This window comes from Phascolarctos cinereus, unplaced genomic scaffold (genome assembly GCF_003287225.1).
Source record: "Phascolarctos cinereus isolate Bilbo 61053 unplaced genomic scaffold, phaCin_HiC Scaffold_1;HRSCAF=81, whole genome shotgun sequence".
Taxonomy (NCBI): Eukaryota; Metazoa; Chordata; class Mammalia; order Diprotodontia; family Phascolarctidae; genus Phascolarctos; species Phascolarctos cinereus.
The window spans coordinates 113691414-113717005 of record NW_027555514.1 but is presented as its reverse complement, the minus strand read 5'-3'; the positions used below and the strand labels follow the sequence as shown (position 1 = coordinate 113717005).

The 25592-nt window shown below is 37.9% G+C and overlaps 1 long non-coding RNA gene across 3 annotated transcripts in view; it reads right to left on the bottom strand.

The window, feature by feature from the left end:
* Positions 1-841: 841 nt before the first annotated feature.
* LOC110219149 (uncharacterized) overlaps positions 842-25592 on the bottom strand; it is a 256993-nt gene continuing 232242 nt past the window's right edge. For 2 of the 3 annotated variants that reach the window (XR_013486295.1, XR_002327532.2), the window contains 2 exons: positions 25374-25497; positions 4160-12722 (listed from right to left, as the gene is read on the bottom strand). This is a non-coding gene — a long non-coding RNA (uncharacterized LOC110219149). Of the gene's footprint in view, positions 2243-3248; positions 3346-4033; positions 12723-25373; positions 25498-25592 lie in introns of those variants that run through there. The other variant, XR_013486297.1, reaches the window with a different exon arrangement.

Sequence of the window (25592 nt, the reverse complement as noted above, 5' to 3'; positions counted from 1 at the left end):
CTTGGGGACCTTATTGCCTTTTAAATAGACAGATATAGATGAAACATTCATTAAACTCTTACCATCTGCCAGACAATGTAAGTGAGTAAGAAAGAAAGACAGTTTATGCTCTTTTTTATTCTAATGGAGAGAGACCCCATGTAAGTGGGAGCTGGAATGGGGCGCGGGCATAATGGAAGCCAAGATCAAGACAAGATGAGGTGAGTGTTCACTTATCAGAGCTCAGAGTTCAAGGTTCTGGTAGAAGGAGGATGGGGAGGATGGCCAGAGTATAGATAGCTTGGTGTCGATGGACTCCTCTGGGGCCATGAGTCTTGGCTGAGGAGAAATGAGTCTCTACCTCTCCTTTAAAGGTTTTAAGGATATATCTGACACCTTCAGAGCATTTAGTAGCTCTTCCTTCCCTTTTTGGCTTTCCTAAGACTAATATGATTGAAAACTGGCAAAATCTGCCAAAGAAAGAAAGGCAGTACGACTTACTGTGATGCAGAAGAACTGCTTAATTAAGAAATCACTTTTACAAACTTTCATTACTGTGTCCTGTTTGTATTTTGGTATTTTTCTTATTAATATGGATTCTTGACTTTGTGTCTCAGATTTTGCTTAGTTTGTGTGTTTGTTCTAAATAAACTTTTGTTAAATAAAATGACTGAGATCTTTCACAATGGAATATATTTTCAAGTGTAACCAGCAATTTAAGATACTCCTGTGGTTTTTTTTTCCAGGCTTCCTGGTGAACCTAATGTTATTTTATTGATCATAACACATGAATAAATGGGGGAAAGGGAATCTTGTTTCAAGAATTTCAAGTTAAAGCATTCCATGTTCACCTTCAACCTACAAAGGACATCTCCAATAACATTTATTTATTTATTTTTAACAGGAGGGATAACGAGAATGGTGGTGGTTGAGAGACCGGTTAAATTGGAAAAAAATGAGGTTTATTAAACAGGATGAAACTTGTTGGCAGTAAGTTATACATAGCCTTTGACCTAGCAATATTGGTTCTATAGCCCAGAGAGATCAAAGAAAGAAGAAAAGGATACACATGCATACAAACACTGATAACAGCTCTTTTTGTGGTGGCAAAGAACTAGAAACTAGGGGGGTGCCCATCAACTGGGGAATTATGGTGTATGAATGTAATGGAATACTATTGTGCTATGAGAAAAGATAAGCATGATGGTTTCAGAGAAACCCGGGAAGATTTATTGGAACTAATACAGAATAAAGTTAGCAGAATGAGCAGAACAATTTACATAACAACAGTGTTGAAAAGACAAATAACTCTGAAAGACTTTAGAACTTTAATCAATGCACTGACAAATCCACTTCCAGAGGTAATGGACTCCAAGTTGAGAATACGACATATACATGTGTGTATATATGTATGTATATATATGAATATATACATACATATATATGACATGACCAATATGGCAATTTGTTTTTGTTTTCCTACACATATGTGTTACAAGAAGTCTGTTTTTTAATAAGAAATGGAAGAGAGAAAAATAGATTTTTGTTCATCGAAAAAAATAAAATAAAAACCTAGTATTGCCAAGTGTAAATGATATCCTGTGAGTGGCAGTAGTAGACTTACCCTTTCCTAGAATTAGCACACATGTACACAAACATACATATATGTGTGTGTATATATCATATAAATACACATCTATCCACGTATATCAAAAGTAGTATCTATGACTTTCTGGGAGGTGTAGCAGCCAATGACAACATGTATTACTTTTGCCTTTTCTTTTGATAGTAGGTACTTGGTGAATGTTGATGGATTAATTGATTGAGGACTCAACAGTTGAGAAGTATGGACTTTCAGAACTGTGACTCCGGTTTCCCTACAGTGGTGGACGAGTGCAGGATTGCCATATGAGAAGTATCCACTTGGTAAGCTTGCAGCCTATGTCATACCGTAAGTATACCACACTTATATCTTAAGTTACGAAAAGAAGGAAGGAAACACTTATTAAACCCCTACTGTATGACAGGCACTATGCTAGGCATTTCACAAATATTATCTGATCCTAATGACAATGCTGAGAAATAGGTGCTATTATTACCACCCCCATTTTACAGTTGAAGAAACTGAGGCAGACAGAGGTTAAGGACTTGCCCAGGGTCTCACAGATGGTTAGTGTCTGAGACTAGATTTGAACTCACGTCTTGACCCCAGTGTCAGTCATCTTCTGTGTCACAATGCAGCCTCAGAGCTGATCCCCAAGTTCTGGAGGAAAAGATAAGACAAGCTACTAAGATAGTCCCTTCGAGGGGGTACACGATATACCCTGCCTTACCCCTTTTAAATCATTGGGGTTCATCACCAATTCTCTTCAGGCTGATTTTCTGAGAAGCAAGACTAGCCACTAAGGAAGCTTTTTCCTAAAATAAAACTAACACAAAACTGAATGTCTGGTACTTGATTTCTTGGATTTTGATGTAGACCTATGATTCTACTGGATAAAAAATTGCCAATGAAAAGAAACCAATAAACCCCAAAACCCCAAAAGTTAAAGCCTCCCTTTACCACTTTAGAGCAGAGCCTGTTCTGCCATTTAAAATCTTAACAGAGTCACTTGGGCCTTAGGTAGTATATATCAGAAGTAGGCCTGGAACCCTGAAGCCTTAATGATTACAAAGCCAGCTCTCTACCTACTATGCCTTGTTGCCTCTCAACAAGAAAAGAATGGGGGCAGCTGGCTGGCCCAGTGGATACAGCACCGGTCCTGAAGTCAGGAGGACCTTAGTTCAAATCCTGCCTCAGACCAAACACTTGACTTCACTAGCTGTGTGACCCTGGGTAAGTCACTTAACCCCAATTGCCTTAAAAAGAGAAAACAAGGAATGAATGAATGAATGAGGGAGAAAAACATGTATGAAATGCCTCCTATGTACCCAGCAGCAGCGCTAAGCACTGATGATTAACATCTTTGCTCCCAAGGGGCTTACATTTTAACAGGGGAAGATGACGCATCTGGAGAAGTACTAGCTAGGGTAGAGCGTTATGGACAAGGAAGATGTGGGGATGGTGGCTGAAGTCACAGGGCAACTGATTGATTCGTCCTTGCCAGGAATAAACGCTTGTGTTGAATTAACTGCTATTCTTAAAATGGAATTGGAACGGGGTGGAGAGGAAGGCAAGGAGGAAGGTATGCACACAACAGCATGGCATGATGATGGCCAGGAAGAATTGTAGTAGGGCTGGGTCCAGGCAAGATGAAGTGAATCCTTACCAATCAGAAGTCCGGTGTGTCAGGATGGGCATGTGAGTTCCTGGCCGGAGGTGGAGAATGGAGCATGGGAGCATCCCTGGTAAGCAGATATGAATGACTACAATGGAGCAATTGAAGAAAAAATTATTTAACTGCAAAAGAAAAAATAATCTGTCTGTGGAAGACCCACCTCATTAATACAACTACAACTAATCTTATTCATATAATTTATTTATATTTATATAAATGTACATAATACTTAACAGTTCTCAAAATGTTTTCATATTCATTATCATTTGGTTCCAACAGTTTATAGATAAGGAAGCTGAGGCTAAGAAACTGACTTTTCTTTGTGCAATGCGAATCTATTGTTTATGACATTAAAAACTGTTCTTGTATTCTCTCTTCATCAACCTGTTACATGGTGCTATTCCCCAATCATTATAACCGATTTCAAATGGTGCTAGAAAATGATATTGACTCTGAACACCAAAAGAAATCAGTCATCCTCTAAGGGGTCACAGAAGCCTTTGAGGATGGGGAGGACACAGAAAAAAAGTATTAGAACTTTACCCATGTATTATACATTTTGATTCTATTTAACCACCACATGATGATTTTTACATTGGAACAATAAAGGGTAAGTTGAAATTGCCAGAAAAATTACTTACCATTATGAAATTACAAGAGGGAAACAAAAGTACCAAGAAGCAGATTTATACTGTATAATCATTTGTGGCAGTTCTAAGAAATGGAGCTCCTTTACTGTAAGCTACAATTCATAACAGTCTTGTCCTTTTACTTACAAACCAGGGGTTTTCCACGACCGATTCCTTTTCTCTTCAGAAGTGTAGCCATTCTCCTCCAAGAACACTGATTTCAAATGGTGCTAGACACTCAGCAGTTAAATCTAAACCACCATATGAAACCAGCTTCCTGAAGAAGCTTTAAAATCATGCGTGGTCTTCAGGTGGCTTCCTGTTACAATGAACTTGGGCTGACCTAGAAAGGAAAATCTTGAACAATGTGTTTTGAATGATTTCCATTAAATAGAGCTAGGCGGGTCTTCAGAGAAAATGACTCAGTGGGTCTTAAAAAGTGATCCACCCTTTGCCACTCTCCTCTTCCTGGCTGCAGGTCAGGCCAGGACTGTTTCAAGTCACTTCTGGCGAGGCTTGGGGGACAGGCAGCTTGCCCTATCCGCTAACCCACCTCCTACGCAAAGTGAGCACGTGACAGCTAGCACCCATGTCCTGTCTAGGCAAGCCTGACCCAGGGCTGTGCGCTGGCTTCTCTGTCCTTTCTCGATCTTAGGTGAATAAGAAGCATCAATCTCGAGGTAACCTGGAGGCCACCGCAGGAGTTCAAGACGTTTGGTGGTTTGGGGTCCTTTGGTCAGGGCTGACTGGTGCCAAGGGAAGGAATCACTGCCAACTACTCCACCATTACTGAAGCAAATCAAGCAATAAACATTTATTAAACACCTATTGTGTACTAGGAATGAGCCTAAGCCCTGATCTGGCTTGTTGGAAAACATCTACTGTGAGGTGAAGAATGTGGCGATAAAGTGAAATGTAAAATGCCTAGTCAGCATTCCTGGAATATGCCTTATGTTTAGATTTAGTTTAAGTTATCACCTTCCTAGGAGTATATGACAGAAGCTTTTATTTCCACCTATTTTTTCTGTAAAACATATGCTTGTGACTGACATGTATTTAGTATTTCTTCTGTGTGTAGGAAATAAATACCTGTCCCATACCCGCTTCATACTGTGTACACTGAGGATCTTGCACTACCTGTTTTGGGAAGACTCTAGACTAGGGATATGCTGAAGCTAGTTCTAACTGGAATTATATGTTAAATGTTCAGTGTGGGCATTTATACTTTGGAAATCAGCAAGCTATGAATCTGGGCTTGATTTATTCTTTTGTTATTTGTCTAGATTTAAGAAAGTGACAAGAGAAAAATGTTCATAATGCAGATTAAACTTAAAAGTGTGTCAAGTACATTATTTTTTCTTCCCTGGAGAGCCAATTGTTAAACATTCACCAGCACAATCCTGCTCTAGATATAAGCTAAAACCTAAACTTCAAAAAAATTGCTCTTGGGGCACTCACTGAGCCAGAGTTTGAAGAAAAGGGCTTATTAGAGGCAGGCTCCCTCAGGACTGAACCCAGTCTGGACTGTGTTGCGTGAGTCTGGTGAGAAGATCCTTTTAGTAGAGAAGAAGAGGGAGATTGCTCCAGCTCACTACACCCAAAGGTGCTTATTAATGTTATACATTATTTACAATTTACAATTATACTTCCCAAGCCCTTCCCCAAAATGTCCTTTTTTCTCCTTTTAGCTCAAGATTTGGTAAGAACAGCATGAATGTGAGGGCACAGTAAAAAGGAGTTGAAGCCACTATGAACATTAAACTCAGTTTGACTATGAAGGATGGGTGACAAGCCATACCTCTATTGATTTCTCCTACGGCTCTCTCACGAACAACTTGCCTACCAATAACTTACCTTTCTGTAAACCTTCACGCCAATGAAAGTCTTGTGTTAGTGTATCTCCCTGGGTGGCAGCCAAAAGAAATCTCCTGCTCAGATTGAGTGGCAGAAGTTGAGAGCAGGACCCATCCCGTGGTCAGTCAGAGCAGGATGAGCCTCAAGGTAGCTCAAAGTACTCTTAGGTCTTTTACAGGGCAAATAAAACAGTGTAAAGCCACCAGTTGCTATGGAGACAGGACAGAATAAAGCTCAATGGGTCAGTAAATCTGATTTCAATATACAGTAAAGGCTGCTGGAAAAACTGAAGTTCAATGTTGTTGATCATTCTCCTAAATCATAAACTCTTACTTAAATTAAAAAAGAATTGATTAAAAGATTGATTAAAAAAAGAATACTGTTTTCTAGATTCAAGAAAGAAACAAAGCAGGTCTCTAGGACAAGATAGTATAGTAAATTATTTTAACGTTTCTTTTTTTTAAGAAATATTTTGGTTTGATATTCAAGGGATATGAGTTTATTTGGCTTTAAAGCCAAATTTACGTTCCACAGTCCAGGTTTCTGACTTTATTATATCTATGATACCTTTTCTTTTTCTTCTGCTCAGGTCCTCAATCTTTTCCTCATCTATAGTTATCATAAGTACTTCTGGATTTCTGATGAATTTAAGAAAATACCCAAAACAGATAACATTTGGAGAAAAAAAATGGGCTAAAGCCTGAAGGAATGGGAATTAGGAGCATCTCTACATCATTAACTCTCCCTGCACTCCTCTTTAAATAAAATGATAGTATTATATTTGTTTTCTCCTTTGTCAGAAAATGGGGATGATGGAGAGTGGTGTCCAACTCGAATAGAAATAAATCTCCATTGGCCACACACTGACTTAGAAAACCACAAATTAACATTAACTATACCGTACTATATTTTTATTTACTTTGTTAATCATTTCCCAACTACATTTTAATCTAGTTCAGGCTGTACTCAAGAGTTTTGGGCCCAAGTTTGAAACTCACAGGATAAAGTCAGAAATTTCAAGTCCCATCTCTGATACATACTGGATGTATATCCCTAGGCAAGTCACTTGAACCCCTCAATGCCTCAGGCAGAACTCTAAAACTGAAGAGCTGTTAATGTATATTAGCAGATGGGATTTTCTCACTAGTGAGCTCCCTTCACTGATGAAATCAAACATGAGAACAAAACCAGAAAAAAACAACAACAAATGAGGGATAATGGATGAGCATAACCAAACTCCCAAGGAAATGGGTGTGGAATAACCAGTAAGCAATTATTTTTAATTCAAGTGTTTAGAGCCCTGTGTCACTGAAGTTAGGGGTTTGATCTCCATTCAGATCTGTTCGCTTTGCTCTGATCTGTACATTCCTATACCCTAATTCCAGCCAGTCCTCTGGCAAATGAAGTCAGCTGTTGGCCATAAAAATGGTAAAAGAGTCCAGATGAAGAATGGCACATCACAAAACTTAGGTGCTGTCTGGTCACATGGTTACAAGCCCATGAAGTACTATAACAATAAAAAATACAAGCATCATCATTTTTCTGAAGATGGGTTCCCATCCACCTCCTGTCCTAATTAACTAGCACAGGGATGCAAATTTCAAAAAATTAAGTGGGTTAGAAAATATTTAGCACATTTAGTTCCATGTTTCTTAAAAGACTATTAGATCAGAATAAATCACTATCACTAGTTGTGTTCATGTTCACAAAGAAATTTGGGGTCATAATAATTTTATATTTCCTATTATTGGACTTAGCAGTTGAGACAGTTTGAAGCAAACAAAAGACAGTCAAGTTATTAAGTTCCATAATAGGAGAGAATCCAGGAGGTTAGTAGATCCATAATTCAAAACAAAACTTTTCACTGATTATTTTAAACTGATCACCAGGTCAATGGCAAGCATTATGAGAGGTGACTTAGAAATTCATCACCTGAGTTTTAACAACAGTTGCCATTTGAAAATATTTTCCAAATGTCTGATGTCATGAGTAAATTCCTAAAGAATGACCAGGCTTTTATTTTTTTCCCCTCTTTTTTCTCTGATAACAAGATGTGTTTGCAAAAGAATCTATTTTAAGAGAGGTATGGATGACAAGATCCCTTTACCAGAAGGATAAATTAAGCTCTGAGAGGCAGACAATAAAGTACTTCATTTGTGGGCACACTGAGTTTAAAAAAGAAATAAAACCCTTCAATTCATCTGAATATTCTTTGCTCCCTGTGCATGTCATCATATGTCATTATGAGATTCAGTGCCCACAAAAGATGCCAGTCTCAAAGACTAGAAAATAAAGTTGTCTATGGATCATTTTTAAGGCATATACAGCACCTAAGAAGCATTTCACACTGCGTATATTAGGCCTCTACCCTAATCCATTTTAACATAGATGGTTCAGAAAATCTGCCTCCAGAAAAGTGGGTAACAACTAAAACTTCAACATGGATGCATATGTCTACTTGGCCTGAACCTTTCACCTTCTGTTTCAGTTGTTCAGAGGTCAAGAGCAGAGGGCTTATGTGTAAAGAGGGCATGCCTTCTAAACAATCTTTTAACAGCTTCTTGGGTAAAATGGGTCAAAGCAGAGGGATTAGGGAACCAGAATGTACCAAGGAAGGGGTTAGATTATCTCAGAGCACAATGTAAAAATGCATATGAATGTTATTTTTTAAATGACAAAAACGTAGTACAATATTCATTTTCTGTTACACTAAACACAAACAGGTAATGTAGAATGATCATAAGTAGAAGAAAATCAAACTAAGCGAGAGGCAATGATGATGTCACACTAAAGAAGAGTTTAGTTCTTGTGAGCTGTTCTATAGACAATATATGGCACATTGCCGCTAAGACTAGTGGTTTCATTTCTAGACATCAGCTCTTTTTAAATGGACTGAGGACCCATCACGATATGTCTGCAGGACATTCTATCAGCTGGCTCTCGCTATCCACCTAGCTGTATAATTGCAAACTGAAGATGGTAGAGTCAACACGTTCTTGTATTAATATTCCTTCAGGGGTCTCCTGTACACTGTTGGTGGTACTGTAAATTGATTTTATAGTATTTCAAGAGAGCAACCTAGCAACAAAAAAACAACAGCTAGAAAATTATTTAAACTCTTTGACCCAGGGAAACTGTAAAGAAATAATGGCAAAGGACAAAAATTGCATAAAGATGTTCACAGCAGCACCATTTAATAATGAAAAACTGGCAATAAGTCAAATGCCTACAAATAGAAGACCAGCTAAGTACATAATGATATATTAGCATGATTTAACTTTTAAGAATGCCAAGTATGTGTACTAGATGACATATGTACCTGCACATACTAAATAATGTCAAGTGAAAAAAAACACAACCTAAAGTATTACGTGCACACTGATGACAACTTTAACAATGATCAGAAAGAATCAGAATATTTAAAAAGCTTCCTTCCTTCCACATTGCTATCCCAACCATTAGTCTTCCCCTACCAAAAAAAACGCTGAAGCCCTCCTTTTGTAACAGATAAGGATAGTCAAGACAGTTTCCTTACTGGTTGTTTCTTAAAACGTATGCATATGTCCCATTCTTTACCTCTATAGGGATGGGGAGCCTGCGGCCTCGAAGCCACATGTGGCCTTCTCCATCCTTGGAGAGGATTGCATGAACTGTAATTTGTTCAGCTCTTTCTTGATGCACATACTTTTTTCTGTTTTTTTTTTTTGGCTACAATAATAAGAGCTATTATAAATATATGTGTATAACTATGGGTATGCTTCCTCTGTCTATGATCTTTTTAGGCCTAATTGTGGTATGAATGGGTAAAAGCAGATAAGCCTTTTAGTGATTTTATGGGTGTAGTTTTGAATGGCACCCTAGAAGGGCTGGAATAATTCAAGCTCCTCTCCTACAGCCCCTACAATTGCCATTTCTTTTTTTTGGATCATCTTTGCTAATGTGATAAGTTTGAGGGGAAAGCTCAGGATAGTTTTGTATTTCTCTTATCAGTGATTGGGAACATTTAAAATATATTCTGGTTGATAACTTGCATAATGTTTACCTTCTAACCTTATTAATTTTGTTGGTGTAAAGACTTTTAGATGTTATGAGACTGAAATTATCCATTTCATCTCTAGGGGTTCCCCTTCTCATCAGGTCAAGGACTTTCTCCCCATCCATAGTTTCAATGGAATATCCTTCCCTGCTTCTTTAGTTTGTCTCCTTATATTTGGTTGGCTTTATGTTTTATTTTTTAAACAATCAAGCAAGAAGTCTGTACGTACAAAAGTACAACATTCCTTCTTGCACTAAGCATGGAGAATTGGTTACTTGGGGTTACTAAGCATGCTGACAAACCTGACCATATAGCCTTTCAGGGCGTAAAAAACCCATAATGAGGCAAGTGGTCTGGGTCTATTTAATACCAAAAAATAAAAAAATAAGGTGAACATTTCTGAATGAGACACCAACATTTTAGTGATGCAAAACTCCATACTTCTCAAATCTTAATATCAATACTTATATAGGATTCAGTAATACAGTATGATTTAGTATTAAATATTCAATGAATCTACAAGTATAAGCATTTACAAAAGCCAACTCAAATGGAACTGACTTGTAAAGGAAACACATACCCAAAAATGACTATATAATTACAGCCTAAAACAAAGAGAGAATATTTTTTGCCTATCTAGGATCTTGTAAAACTAGGATATCTCAAAACATAAATGCCAGGTGGACTAATTCTCAACAAAATCTGCAAATTTGGAGGCCCTAATTTTATTCTGGATGAGCCCACATACATAATGTTCATACTCTGGGCTTACTCTACCAGACCTTGGCTGGCTGCAACTGCCTTTCAAGATTCTGAGAAGTTTGGGGGTGTCTATTCTTTAATGCCATTGTCTTAAACCCCCTTATTACCTAGCACCCCAGTTTCATTTAACCACTTAACATCAATTAGCTATTACAAAGGATTTGCAATTGAAATAATTCTTTTAACCCTAAGCTGATATAATAATGCTGGATGCTGGTCTTCTACTCAGTATTTTTCTCCCTTACCTACTTCAGAATAGTTGATTCAACATATAAGTCATTCACTGGGATATCTCTCTTTCTGTCTGTCTCAAAAGCTCCATCAGATGGTTACTGATTTCATCACAACCACTCTGTACAAGGTAGATATCTTTTCCGTGGGTGCCCCTGTTAATTTCCACACTTGTCTCCTGGATGCTGAATTTCTTGGTCACCACCTTGCCTAGCTCTAGGCCCAGACATTTGGTCATAGAACACAACCTTTCAAAAATGTTGCTGTAGTCTTATTTTATTTGCATGAATATTCATTAGAAATATTAGCCTACGATTTTCTTTCTCTATTTTATCTAGCCATGGTTGAAGGGAACCATACTTGTAACATAGGAGTTTGGTAGAAGTCCTTATTTTTATGTTTTTGTAAGTAATTTATGAAATATTATAATTAATTGTTCTTTGGATTTTTTGATAAAATTCATTTGCAAGTCCATCTGGTCTTGGTGGGTTTTTTTTCTTTGAGGTTTTTCTTTTATTACATGCTTAATTTCTCTTTCTATGACTGGGTTTTTAAAATTCTCTATTTCTTGTTTTGTTACTTTGGATTTTTTTCATAGATATTCACCCATATCATTTAAGTTATTGATTTTGTTGGCATATTAACTGGACAAAATGGTTTCTAATACTTTCCTTTTCTTCTTCACGCAAAACATTTCTATATCAGCCATGTTGCAAAAGAAAACACAAACCAAAAAAAAAAACTCGAGACTGAGAAAACAAGAATAAATATAATATTCATTTTTTATACCACAAGTTGTAGTATATGATTGTTATAGAATACTACTGTGCCATAATGACAAGCAGGATCCTTTCAGAAAAATCTGTGAAGACTTATATAAATTGATGCAAAGTGGAATGAGCAGAACAAGGAGAACACTGTACACAGTAACACCAACACTGTTGATAAACTGTGAAAGACTTGGCTATGCTCAGCAATACAATCATCCAAGACAATTCCAAAGGAGTTAGGATGAAAAATGCTATTCACCTCCAGAGAAAGAACTGATGGCATATGAATGCAGACTGAAGCATACTTTTTTTTTTTTACTTTTCTTATTATTCTTGGGTTTTTTTGGTCTGTGTTTTCTTTTGCAACATGGCTAATACAGAAATATTTTGCATGACTGTGCATGTATAATTTATATCAAATTGCTTGCCTACTCAAGGAAGGCGGAGAAAATGGAGCAGGGGAGAAAATGGAGGAAGGGAGAGAATTTTGAACTCAAAATTTAAAAAAGAAATTAAAAATGCTTGTTAAATGATTAACATGGAATTAATGTTTTACATGACTGCACATGTAATAACCTTTATCAGAAGGCTTGCCTTCTTAATGGTGGGGGTATAGGGGAGGGATGGTGAGAGAAATTGGAACTAAAAATTAGAAAAAATGAAGATTAAAAATTGTTTTTATTTGTAATTGGAAAAAACAAAATATTAAAATAAAAATACACCTCAAGCAAAAAAATTTGTTTCCATTTAAATTAGAAAAAATTAAATAAGAATTACAAATACTATCTTTAACTGAATATACTGAGATCTAAAGCTTATTTTCCTCTTTTTATACTGAAACCATCTTAACCTTTAGGTCTGAACCTTGGATGTTGTTAGAGATTCCTCTGATATAGAGTTGATAATTGGTAACATAGGAGTTTGGTAGAAACCCTTATATATCTCCTTATTTATTATGTCTTAGGAGAACCCAGGAGTATAGAGACCAGAGGCTAAGACATGTTCAGCAACCACCTTTCCATCTTCCTGGGGATCACTCAGGAATAAAAATCTTGACAAGTTTTATTCACTGGTTGATTTACAAGATCAAGCTTTTACTTACATGGGGTGGCAGGAGCAGTCTATAGATTGGGAAAACTTGCCCCATGACTCTCAAGAGGACACAGAGGCAGAAGATCAGCACCTGGAATTTAAAGGAAGGTATTAACCCTTCAGAAATCTAAGCTGTTTGCACTTTAAGCATTCCAGAATAAAAGCAAAATTCACCCTTTCCCCCTTAAACATATTCCTTGTTTGTCACAGAAAAATGAATTTTTTAAAGGAAGGAAAAAAATTATGGTTAAAAAGCAAACCAAATCAAACACTTCTTTCTGCTTAAGAAACAGGATGGAAAAGTTGCTGTTCACGCAGTGACATATGTCTCCTTTTCCTGGTGTTTGAGAACTTGAGGTGTGGCTGTTGCTATGGGAACTGGTTGCTATTTCACAGATCATCAAGGTTTGCCTCACAAGATGTCTAGTGAGATAAAATATGGTGCAAAACTAGAGATCCGACCATAGAAGAAAAGTAGGGAAAACAGTCCAAACAAAAGCTACCTGGAGGTTTCTATTTCTAAAACCGATTCTGCAACATCATGATAAAGCATCACAGAATTCAGAAGGCCTGAAGAAGACAGCATCAGGATGTAAGTACAGCTTCCTTTCACCGCATCTGAATCTGGAGGACAATTTAGCCAAATTCAAGCCACATTATGCTATCTCCTAAATGGTCTAATTTTGCAACTGGAATGTGTCTCACTTTCAGCATGGGATAAGCATATTCTGCAGTGGAAAAACCGTAACTATAAAGTCATTCTTCTCATAGGATTATCCTACCTTTTTACATTCATCACTGCCTCTCATCTTCTATACGTGGGATTTAAAATTTAAGTTGATCATTGTGCAGCCTCAAAAGTCTTTTTTAGTCATCTTTACTTTTCTTCCTCAATAATATAATTTCTCCTCAGGTCACAAAGATTTAATTGTTGAAAGCTTACCAGCCCTCTTGGGCCAATTTCTCCTGCAAAATATTAGCCCAAACATTAGCCTACCTAGCCTTTTCCTGAACCCTTGAGATCCTTTCTCTCCAAATCTAGGGTACACATCAAACTATGCCCAGATACCCTCTCTTCTATCATAGAACTTTACCATGGTGGGATCATTTGTCCCCAGGGTTCTCATCATTGATACTTCAGCAATGGTTCCCTCCATCTTGGTGAAGATCAGATCCAGAATTGTAGTACCCTTGACATTTTCTCTACTTCTGAAGAAATTATGATTAAGTCAAGTCACAAATGTATCAGATATCATGCTTTTGTCAAAGGAAGAGTTCCAGCAAAAGCACAGACAGTTGAAGTTACCACTGCTGCAATATTATGCTAAGTTTATAATCTAGTTCCCAAATTCTTTGTCTAATTCTTCTTACTGTTTAGGTGATCTGTTGTATATATTTCTGGAAACAATGCTACTTCTATTCCTAATGTTTTATACTGTGTCCCCCTGCCCCGTGTTCCTCAATTTTCTCAGATGAGTTTGCCTTTTTAAAATATTTTGTTTTACTTTAGTAAAATATATCATATTCCAAAATTTCTGGGATGCAGCCAGAGTAGTCATTAGAGAAAATTTTATATCACTAAGCACTTTAATTAATGAGAGAAAGAAGAGACCAATGAATTGGGTGTGAGACTAATACGATTAGAAAATGAATGAATCAAAAAATCCCAAATAAACACAAAATGGGAATTCTGAAGATAAAAGATAAAACTTAAAAGCACAGAAAAAATCCTTTGGTTGGTAAAAATGAATAAGGAGCTGTTTTTTTGAAAAAGACTGAAAAACAGACAAACTGTTAGTTAAATTGATAAAAAAGGAAAGCCAAATAACTGAATTAAAAAATGAAAATGAATTAATAACAAATGAAGGGAAAATAAATTGTTATAATCATATGCCCAATTATGTACCAACAAAACTTACAGCTTAAATGAAATACATGAACATTAATGAAAATACAAAAGACTCAGATTAAAAGAATAAGAAATAAAGAATTTAAACACCGTGGTTTCAGAAAATTAAAAAAAAAAAGAAACCACTAAACTGAATAAGCCATTAACAAATTCCCAAAGGGGGAAAAACCCAGGCCCAGATGGATTTACAAAAGAGTTCTAACAAACATTCAAAAAATAATTAACTCCAGTATTACAAAAATTGTTTGCAAAGATAGAAAGAGAAGGAATCTTGCCAAAGTCTTCTCAGACAAATATGGTCCTGATATTCAAATCAGAGAAAAGACAAAGCAGAGGTAGAAAACTATGACCCAATATCTCTCATGAATGTTAATGCCAAAATAGTAAATAAAATATCAGCAAAGAGTCTGCCAATAACATATTCAAAAATTTATTCATTATGATTAAGTTGGATTTATACCAGGAATTCAGAGTTGGTACAGCACCATGAAAACTATGAACATTATAGACAATAACAAAAACAATAAAAATCATATAATTACATTAATAAATGTGAAAAAGATTTGACAAAACAAAATACATGTTAAAAACTCTAAAAAGTGTAGGAATAGACTTTTCCTTAATGTGATAAAATCATCTATCTAAAACCTAGACTTAACACTATTTGTAACAGAGAAACATTAGAGACCTTTCCAATAAGACTAAAGCAAAAACAACCATTGTCACCACTATTTAATATAGTTCTGTTGAAGAGAGATGAAGAAAATCATGACACCATGACGACTGTGTATTCTAATCTCAAGTGAGCTCTCACTGCGTCAGGGCCATCCTTCTCTTCCCTAATGGAGTTCCTATTCCACTCCCACACTGTCTTATCTTCCTTCAAGCATCCCTCAGAGCCACTATCCCTCCCTCTAAGCTAAGGACTTCAGCTCACACTTCTCTGAAAAAACTGCATGTGACTCCCAGATCTATGTATCTCGCCTTAGTCTCTTTCCCGAGGTGCAGTCACGTTATCATCATTTGCCTTTCAGACATCTCAAGATGGATGTTCCAAAGGCATCTCCAACTCAACGTATCCCAAACCGAACTCCTCATTTCTCTCACAAAATCCTCCCTTCTCTTCCTAACTTCCCCATTACCATCCAGGGTAGCACCACTCCTCAGTCACTGGTTCCTCACCCTCCCTCACCCCACACAGCCACACTACAACCAATCTTCTTTCTATTTTCGCATCTCTCACATACATCCCTTACTCTCCACTGAACACTGCCTTCATTCAAGTCTAGGCCCTTATCACCTCGCCTGGACGTTTGCAACAGCATCTCCCAGTGGGTCTGCCTGCCTCAAGCCTCTCCTTAGGCTAACCGACTCTTCCACTCAGTTACCTGTGTGAGACCTTCTCACTGAGTTGCCAAACATTTAGTAAACTGTGACCTGGAATTCGGAAATTTTCTGCCTTTGCTTCCAATTGTTTACTCTCCCTACATCAAGACTCAGCCACAAAGAAAATACACAGTCAAAAACTTGTGTGTTCTCCACAGAGGCTACTACAGATACAATAAGTTGAACAACATCTCCTCATCTTTTAAACTGTAGGGTCTAGATCACTTCTAGAACTCATTCATATCTGTAACTTCCAGGGGACCCTAGTGAGTTCAACTCAGGTTTGCTAGATCTAAGTTAATAAAGACACTGAGTATTCAAAGCCTATAAAAGGTTATTTGACAAAGCACAGCTTCAAACTTTAGTGTGATTCAGGTGAAATGCTTCCCTGAGGAAAAACAGGGGTGGGAACAAAAAGAAAAAAAACCTTTTGACTGTGTATTTTCTTTGTGGCTGAGTCTTGATGTAGGGAGAGTAAACAATTGGAAGCAAAGGCAGAAAATTTCCAAATTCCAGGTCACAGTTTACTAAATGTTTGGCAACTCAGTGAGAAGGTCTCACACAGGTACGTGCCGGGCACTCACCCGCTCCCTTGGGCCTGAACAAAGCAAACACATGCACAAGCACACAGACCTGTATTTACTCCAGAAAATGAATCTTTTGCCTTTAGAGGCACTGAGCACATGTCGTATTTACTGGGCATACAATGTACAAAGCAACAAAAAACCCAACATGGTAAAGGCCATGAACAGGCAGTGATATTTTCCCAGTTTTTAAATATTACCAAAGTTGATAACCACAGTTAACAACTTACATTTGGGTGACTAACTATAAAATCATGAAATTCATTTTTACTTGAGTTAGGTTTTACATTTCAAATGATGATTCTGGTACTGTATACATACATACATATACACATACATATATATATATATTTTTTTTTTCTCCCCTTTTTTGGGGGTGGGGTTAGGGTAGAATCTAGTTTCAAAAACCTAGGTTAATTTTTGGAAATATCTGATCTGTTGAAAGAATTAGAGCATGTTCCTCTAGCCGACATTTCACCCTTTACTATTTGATAAAAATGCTCAAGATAATTGTTGAGAAGGACCCTCAGCAACACATACTGTTGTATTTGCAAGGTAAGACCTTTTCTAGCTCTGTACTAGCATCACAAACAATTCAGTCAGATTTAAAAAAAAATTTCAAAAGGAACACTATGTATTTTAAAATCTCTCCTCAGGCCTAATACTATCATTGGTTTAGAGCTAAAATGCTGCCCTATTACTTTGCAATTCCTCCCCCCCCAAGTAAATTAGGATCAAATACAATTTTTAGATGTCCAATCAATTTTACAATCCAACTTGTATCAGTCTGTAAAGGAGATTTAACTTTATTTATGAGGACAAGGAGATGGCACAGTAGATACAGCATTATCCCTTGAGTCAGGAAGACCTCAGTTCAAACTTGATCTCAGATACTTTACTAGCTTTGTGACCTAAAGCAAGTCACTTAATCTCTGTTTGCCTCAGTTTCCTCATCTGCAAAATGGGGATAATAACAGCACCTACCCCTATGGTCATTGTGAGGATGAAATGAGATAATAATTGTAAGGTACTTGGCACAATGCCTGGCATGTGGTAGGTGTTATATAAATGTTACCTATCATTATTATTATTACCTTTAGCTGAATAATTGCTTTATTTTTAAATAAATAAATCTGTGCTATTATTACAAAAAATCTGAAATTTCATTGTAATTATCTTCTCTTCATTTCTCCATCAGGAAAAAGTCTTTGTTATTACTTTAATAAGCTATTAGATACAATACTTAAAAACACTTGCCCCTAGTCGTCTTCTCTGATTGGAGAGGTCCTCCCCAGGACCTCTCCCCAGCACTACTCTTCCAACAAGAGTCGAGTGGCCACAACTGCTTCTCTTCCAGATCTGACCTTTTGGAGGGTACACCTTTCCCCTTTCCTTACTTCCCACTTCATTTTTGTTTGTTGTCTTTCTCTATTAGAATTTAAACTCTTTGAAGGTAAGGACTGTATTTCTTTGTTTGCATTTGTACTACCAGAGTTCAGGATGGTACCTGGCACAGAGTAAACACTTAAGAAATGCTCTCTCTTCCTCCGCATCCCTCTCTTTCTCTCTCTCTGTGCTTCTTTCTGTCTTGCTAATCTGCCTATCTGAAGTCAGCTTTTAATTTTTTTCTTCTGCTCTGTGATAAGGGGAAAGATTCATCCATCCATCCATCCATCCATCCATCCATCCAGTGATTTTGTACATAAAGGCACAAAATAGAATCATAGGATGGCAGAATTTCAGAGGAAGAAGGAACCTTAGCATTCATCTAGTCTAACTTTTCTGTATGGATGAAGAAATTAAGGCCCACAGCAGTTAATTGACTTTCTCAAGTCCACACAGTTAGTGACAGAGTTGCAATTAGAACTCAGTTTTCTTGATTGCTGGTCTGGCCAGCTACACTGTCAGTCAAACGCTCCATAAATCATTGGGTGAAGATTACAGCCTCTTTAGGGCAGACATCCCACTGTTGTGACTCAGTTCAAGAAAACCACCTGCTGTGTGAGTGTTACTGAAAAAAGGCAGGGGAGATTACTGCCAGTCATGAGGACAAATGGAGGTTCAAACTTAGAATGGAATAGGGTCAATGTCTTGGTTGGATTTCTTTTCCTTTGTCATAGGGTAAGCCATTGGCAGCAAAAGGAGGGAATGTATATTTGGAAAGGACTGAGATATAAAACCAAGGGATTATCAAGACTTAAAAAAAGTCCCAGAAAACAAGCTGAGAATGGGGTTGTACAGGAGGGAGAGCAGGACATTCTTTCATTTTCATAAGGTAAGGCTACTTTTGTGGAAGCAGTGATTGAAACAGTGACTGCCCCTCATCCCTTCACACCAGGACACCCTCCACTCCACAGCTGTCAAATTAATCTTTTGTTCTAAGGTACAGGTCTGACCAAGTCACCCTTTACTCTACAAACTCTACAGGCTGTCACCATCAGGATCAAAAAGAAAACCCTCTGCTCAGCTTTTAGAACTCCTTCCTCCCTGTCCAGTTTTCTTATACCTTATTATTCCCTTTCATCTACTCTGTGGTACTGGTACCTCCTCATAATTCCTCCCAACAAGATGCTTTCTCTTCCTACTCACTGAGTTTTCCAGGCTGTCCCACGGGCCAGGCACTCTCTACTTTCTCATCTCTGTCTTCTGGCTTTCTGTGAGTCTCAGCTTCTGCCAAGATGCCTTTCCCAGTGCTCCTTAATTAACTCCAGCGCCTTCATTCTGAGATAATCCCCAGTTTATCCTCTGTGTATCTTGTTTGTACATAGCTGGTTACACGCCGTCTCCCTCATTATACTGTGAGCTCCTTAGGAGCAGGGATGGTTTGTTTGCCTTTTGGTGTGGTGCACAGGGAGACCGATCTTCACAAGCTCAAATGTGGCCTCAGACACTTAATAGCTATGTGACCCTGGGCAAGTCACTTAGCCCTCAATTCTTGCCTCAGCTCCTCATCTCTAAAATGAGCTGGAGAAGGAAATGGTAAATCACTTCAGGATCTTTGCCAAGAAAACCCAAATGGGGCCAGGGATTAAAACAATTGAACAAGAACAATCCTTAGGGCTCAGCACAATGTCTGGAATGCAACTGGCACTTACTAAAGCTTGTTGACTCAACTTTGATGGTGTTCTTCCAACACTGTAACTGCTGGTACAAGAAGGCCAGATGATCCACTCAAAGGTCACCCCACTGCTAGCTCCCCTGTCCTTTCTGCTTTAGTGTTGTGAATTAGATGTGCCTCTACTGGGAAAACTTCTCTGGCATCTTCTCACTGAATACGACCCTGGACACTTGTGACAGTTACTCCCATACCAAAAAGGTGAAGAAAGCTCCTGGGCAGATTTCCACTCTGTCCCCCTCTTCTCCATCTCTACCACCTTTATAGGTGTTAACTGCTGACAGATTCATCTTCTTTCCAAAAGGCTTCTTAGAGATAATTTCCTCATGCAATACCTCCAGTGACTTCTATCACCTTAGGGTGGACTAAGAGACTGCTGTTTCCAATCTTATTTTTGGCTTAATCTTCTAGGGAGCTGGTTGGCAGGGTGGGTAGTAGTTTGGGCCTGGAGTTAGGAAGATCTGAGTTTAAATCTCACTTCAGACATTTAATAGCTATGGGACCCTGGGCAAGTCACTCTCATTAACCTCAATTTCTAGATCATAAAATGGAGATGATAATGGCACCGATCTCCCAGGGTTGTTGCAAGCACAAAATGAGAATATCTATAAAGCACTTTGCAAACTTTAAAATACTATGCAAATGCTGGCGATTGTTATTAGTAACCTTCTATTATTTCCCTATGCAAAGCTGCTAAATTGGCTTTATCTTTAATATCCCCCTCCCCTCCCCAATGCGCTAATGCTTCTGCCCTCTATTACTCACTTCCTAGAAGATTTTCCCACTTCCTCTTGAATTTCAGAGACTTACTGAGATTTGAGTCAGAGAAAGACTATTGAATCTATTTGGAATGCCTTTCCATCTTCTTTCCATCCATCAAGCAATTAATCACCAAGCATTTATTAAATGCCCATTATATACCAGTCGGTTGTGCTAGGGACTAGACAAAGAGAAAATCATCCCTGCCCTACTGTGGGAGAGAACATGTACTCAGAGTAGTATGCTCTACATCAATATGAGGTGAGAGGCAGCCTGAAGGAATGGACAGAATTAGCCTCAGAGTCAGTAAGATATGAATTCAGTACTCACTTCTGACATACAAAGCTGTGTGACTGGGTCGGTCACTTAATTTCTTGGTGCCCTAGTCACCTTTCTAAGATGTTAAGTTTGACAGCAGGGCTAATATGCATTAGAGGTTGTTTCATCATCAGGAGCTCCCCATATCAGTGACATCATAGGTCACCAAAAAAAAAAGTAATTTGGAGAAGAGGATGCTGGAACCAGAAAGGCCTCATGGAAGAGATAGTGTGTGAGATGAGCTTTGAGGGACACTAGGGGTTCTAGGAGGTTGCAGTGAGGAGAGAAGGCATTCCAGGCACAGAAGAACAGTAAAAACACATACACAATGTCACATGTGTGAGGAAGAAGAAGAAGGATAATCTGACGAGGCCTTAGGTTATGTGAAAGGGAAGTAACGTAAAATAAATCTGGAAAGGTAAGTTGGAGCCAGGTTGTGAAAGGCTTTACACCAAATAGAGAAGTCTGTATTTAATCCTAGAGATAACAGGAAGCCACTGGAATGTACTATATAGGGGAAATCCAAATAATATAAATCTTTCAAGGCCCAACTTGAAATCCTGCCTCTTAAATGCAGATCTCAAGACCAATCTAGTCCAAAGCAATCTCTCTAACTGCTGAATTTACTAGCTGTATCTCTCACTTGGCAATTAATCATGTATTGCCTTGTAACATCTCATGTTGTTACGTTATTACTTAACTCATATTTGACTTAATCTTTTTTTTTTTGGTTTTGTTTTGTCAACTAGATTGTTAAGCATCTTGAGGGCAGGGATTCTGTCTCATACTTCCATGGTGCCTAGAAGAATAAATATCCACTGCTTGAATGAAGGATTTGCGTAGGAATGTTACAAAGACCCAGGAAATTACATTTTTAAAAAATGATTTGTCAAGCTGTTTATTTATGGGATGAGAATGTTCTGTCATCTTTACTGACCTTCATTCCAAGGCAGTTTTGGCATTATTTAATTATTTTCTGATTTTTAGCATATCCTTTAATGGTCTGATTTCGAGCTTCTCTGAGCGGGGAACAGAGCTTTCTTTAGCACACAGCTCTGCATTCAGCAGATGCTTAATAAATGTTGTCTGAATTAGAAGTTTCCGTGAACTACAGCACCAATAATCTTTATCAAAAGACTCTGAAAGATATCACACTTTATGTGCACAAGCATTTGTGGTGCACAGAAGCAGGAAAGTTAAATGACCACTTTCATAGTTCAGACTCTTCTTTCCTATCATTGTTCTCGCCAGGCAACACTCCCTCACCAGGGCTCACGATGATGTAGGTGTCTACCACAAGATGGCAGTACTATGCAACGGTTCATGAAAGGCCCTCTCCCCCAGCCCACAAGGAAGTTCTTTGGAATAACATATTATGAAGATGATAATAAAGGATATTTAATGTTGATGAATGTTTTTGGGTTTTCAACATGATTTATAATTAATTTGGGGATATTCTCTCTCCACAAGAGGCTACTTTATATAAATTCTGCATTTAGCCTTATATAAAACATAGCACAATTTTTAAAAAGTCCATTTTTGATGTGCAGAACTTATTTACTGCTTTGTTCTTGACTTCCTAATTAGTGTGTTATCTGCTGAAGGAACAAGGGATATTTAAATTTGTGAAATGAGAAGGAATGGTAGACATAAGGAAGTGTGATAGCTATCTTCAAGTACATGGAGGGGTGTCACATAGATGGACCAGATCCATTCAGTACAGAAATAGAATACAAAACTATGAAGCCACAGAGCTGCAGATTTTTGACTCAATAAAAGTAGACCTTCCTAATAATTAGACTGTCTGTAAAATGCAATGAGTTACCTCCTGAGGTAGTGAGTTCCCTGTCATTGGAGACATTCAATCAGAAGCTGACTGGCCACTTCTCAGGGAAGACATAAAAATGACTTATGCTCGAAGGTGGGATTTAGGCTCCATGAGATCTAGAGCCCTTCTAAGTGTAAGAGTCTCTATTTCTGTTTTTCTTATTACCTTCCGAAAGTACTCTAGCTTCAATAATGCTGTTTAGTCATTCAGGATTTTGCAATTCATATTCAGAAGGTAGAGAAATGAACAGGGCCACACGGAAAGAGACTTCTTTTAACCCATCAATAGATTGGAAGACCTTTACAATTAGACAGCTTTTAACGGAAGGTAAAATGAAACCATCTAAAGCAAGATGCAGAATGGAGCCAATCAATAACTTCTGAAAAATACAAATATGTTCTTTGGTCTCCCCTATGAGCACATTCAAGAAGAATAGCATGGAAAGGTATTCCATTTTATCTCATGATGGTCTAAATTTTAAGAGTAGCCCACTGATTGCTCAATGAGGCAATTATCAGTGTAATAGCTGTGGGGAACATATTTCTGCATAAGAATGATAACTACAGATTGAGAGGGAGAAATTTCCACGTGATAGACATGAGCAGAAATTGCCAGTACCAACTGGTGAGCAGCTCTGTTCTAACATGCATGTCCTGCTGGTCCACTTGGGGCCCTCCTCCATTTTAAAGACAGCTTCAGCCAAGGTTTGTTGGGACACCCTGACAAATTCGGGAAAGAATAAATTCCAGGTTTGGTAGTCTGAGACGTACCCATTTCCTAACATTCCTGGGTTGCATTCTGTGGGAGGAAATTCTCAAATCATATCCTGGGGAGAAGTCCCTCTGGCTTAAGAGAAAACAGGCATTTATCCTTGTGGGGAATCCTTCTGGCTTACAAACAGCAAGTTCATTGCATGGTCCAAGATCTTCTCTGCTGCTGTAAATATGCTTGAGGGGAAGATCCTGGGCAGACTGGTTCAACACATAGCTGTGGGCATCCTTGCCACAGTAGTAAGCAGGAGTACCAACAGTTCATCTTCTTTTCTCTTGCTTCTCTGGACCAATGAACCTCCTGGCTTAGCCTTTTACATATATTGTATATAGAATTTGTGTGTATGTATGTATATATATATATATATATGTATGCGTACATATATATATATGCATGTACGTGTATATATATACATATATATATATAAAAATATATATATAAATATACATATATTAAGAGAGAGAGGGAGAATAAGACAGACAGACAAGGACAAGCTATAAATGAAGTTGGCTACCCTTAAATTTTTGAATGTGTTCATAGGGGAGACCAAAGAACATATTTGTATTTTTCAAAAATAATTTATTAGCTCTACTCTGCAGGGTACGGAATTCTTTTTCTCTTAGATGGGCCTATTTTGCCTTCCATTAAAAGCTGCTGCATGTTAAAAAGGAAGGTCTTCCAGTCTATGGATGGGTTAAAGGAAGTCTTCCTGTGTGAAGCTGGTCATTTCTCTATCTTCTGAATATTGTGTAACTGTAGATTTTTATAAGCCTTTAACAAGAGTTTCATGCCATTCATCTCACCACTCAAGAGGCTCTATCACTTAGACAGGAGGAATTATTATTTTTTATGAATAGGTAAAATCTACTGAGTTCAGCTCTTACTGTTATCTAATTTCTTGGAAGATCTGCCAGGGTTGCGTGACCTCACAATGGAAACAATGACTTCCCAAACAGAAAATGGAAAGGAATGGAGACCCACTTTCCCCTGGGCCCTGCTAATGTCTTAAAAACACTTTAGCCTCCAATAAAGACTACAATGTCTCTGGTTGCCCAGGTAGCCTATGTGGTGTTTCCCTGCTAGACTTATAATGTGATACCAGATTTATGATGATAATGATGACTTTCTCACACTAAAAATCACTAGTTTAAGAGCCTGTTCTGTATGACCACAAAGCAAATGTTCACTCTTAGAAAATCAATGCATGTTTTAAGACAAGGGAGAAAGCGAAACAGGGAACCACATAAGTCTTTGAATTGCGATTTCATGAAGGATCATATTTATGAGGGACTTTAGAAGCTAACATGCTACACAGAGAACGCAAGTAATCTCTCTGAAACATTTGCTAAGTTCCAATTTCATATATCAAGTTGATAATTATGGATTTTTTTGGAGGAATGAGCACACAGGAAAACATTTCAAAGAGATAGTTTTTTGTTAAGCCATGAATTTGCTGCTTTTAAAGGCTATTTTAAGGTATAATAGAGAGGCAAAATGTTGTACATGCTAACTTGTTGCAAATACCTTTGCCCCGAGCCCTGTATAATACTAAGGGAAGATGGCTACACAATTTTTTCTTTTCCAGTGTTTTAAGGTAACCCTGATGTGATCCTAAATATATTTTCACTTCTTTCAGCTGTCTGGTATCAGTCCTAGACACAAGCTCAGCACAGCTTGGTTGATAAAACCGACAGCATTTTAATAACTGCTCCTTTCTACTCCTGAATTGGAATAAGAGAGAGTATTCTCATCTTCCTTCTTACAGACATACCATACCAGGTTACAGTCTAGGTTATAATAACAAAGTGTTTAAAAACAGCAGTGGTCGAAGATAACCATGCCTCAAGTAGGTACCCTGGGACAATTTAAATGCGCAGCACCTTTCTCTCTCCCTTCCTTCCTTCCTCTCTCTCCCGTCTTCCTTTCTCTCCTCCCTTCCTTCTGATCAATGCCCATTTCAATGAAGATTCTGAGGCAACAGCATACCTAGAGTTGGCCAAATGATGCCATGGGAATTCCTAAAGGTAATCAAGCAAATAAAATCTGTAAAGGGAAACTTCTGAGTAACACACCTTGTGAACATGCTGCTTTGACCTCTTCTTGTAGCTTCAAAGAATCTTCTGCTCGATTGTGCAACTCATAGCCTTGAAAAAATCCAGGCAACCCTGCCAGGAGCTTCTCTGCATTCACCTGTCCCTACAGGTAGTAAAGATTAGAGGGATCAGAACCACCGTGTTTATAAAACATCCCTCCCCCACCCTGCGCCAAGTTCGAAGTTCATTTTCTTGTTC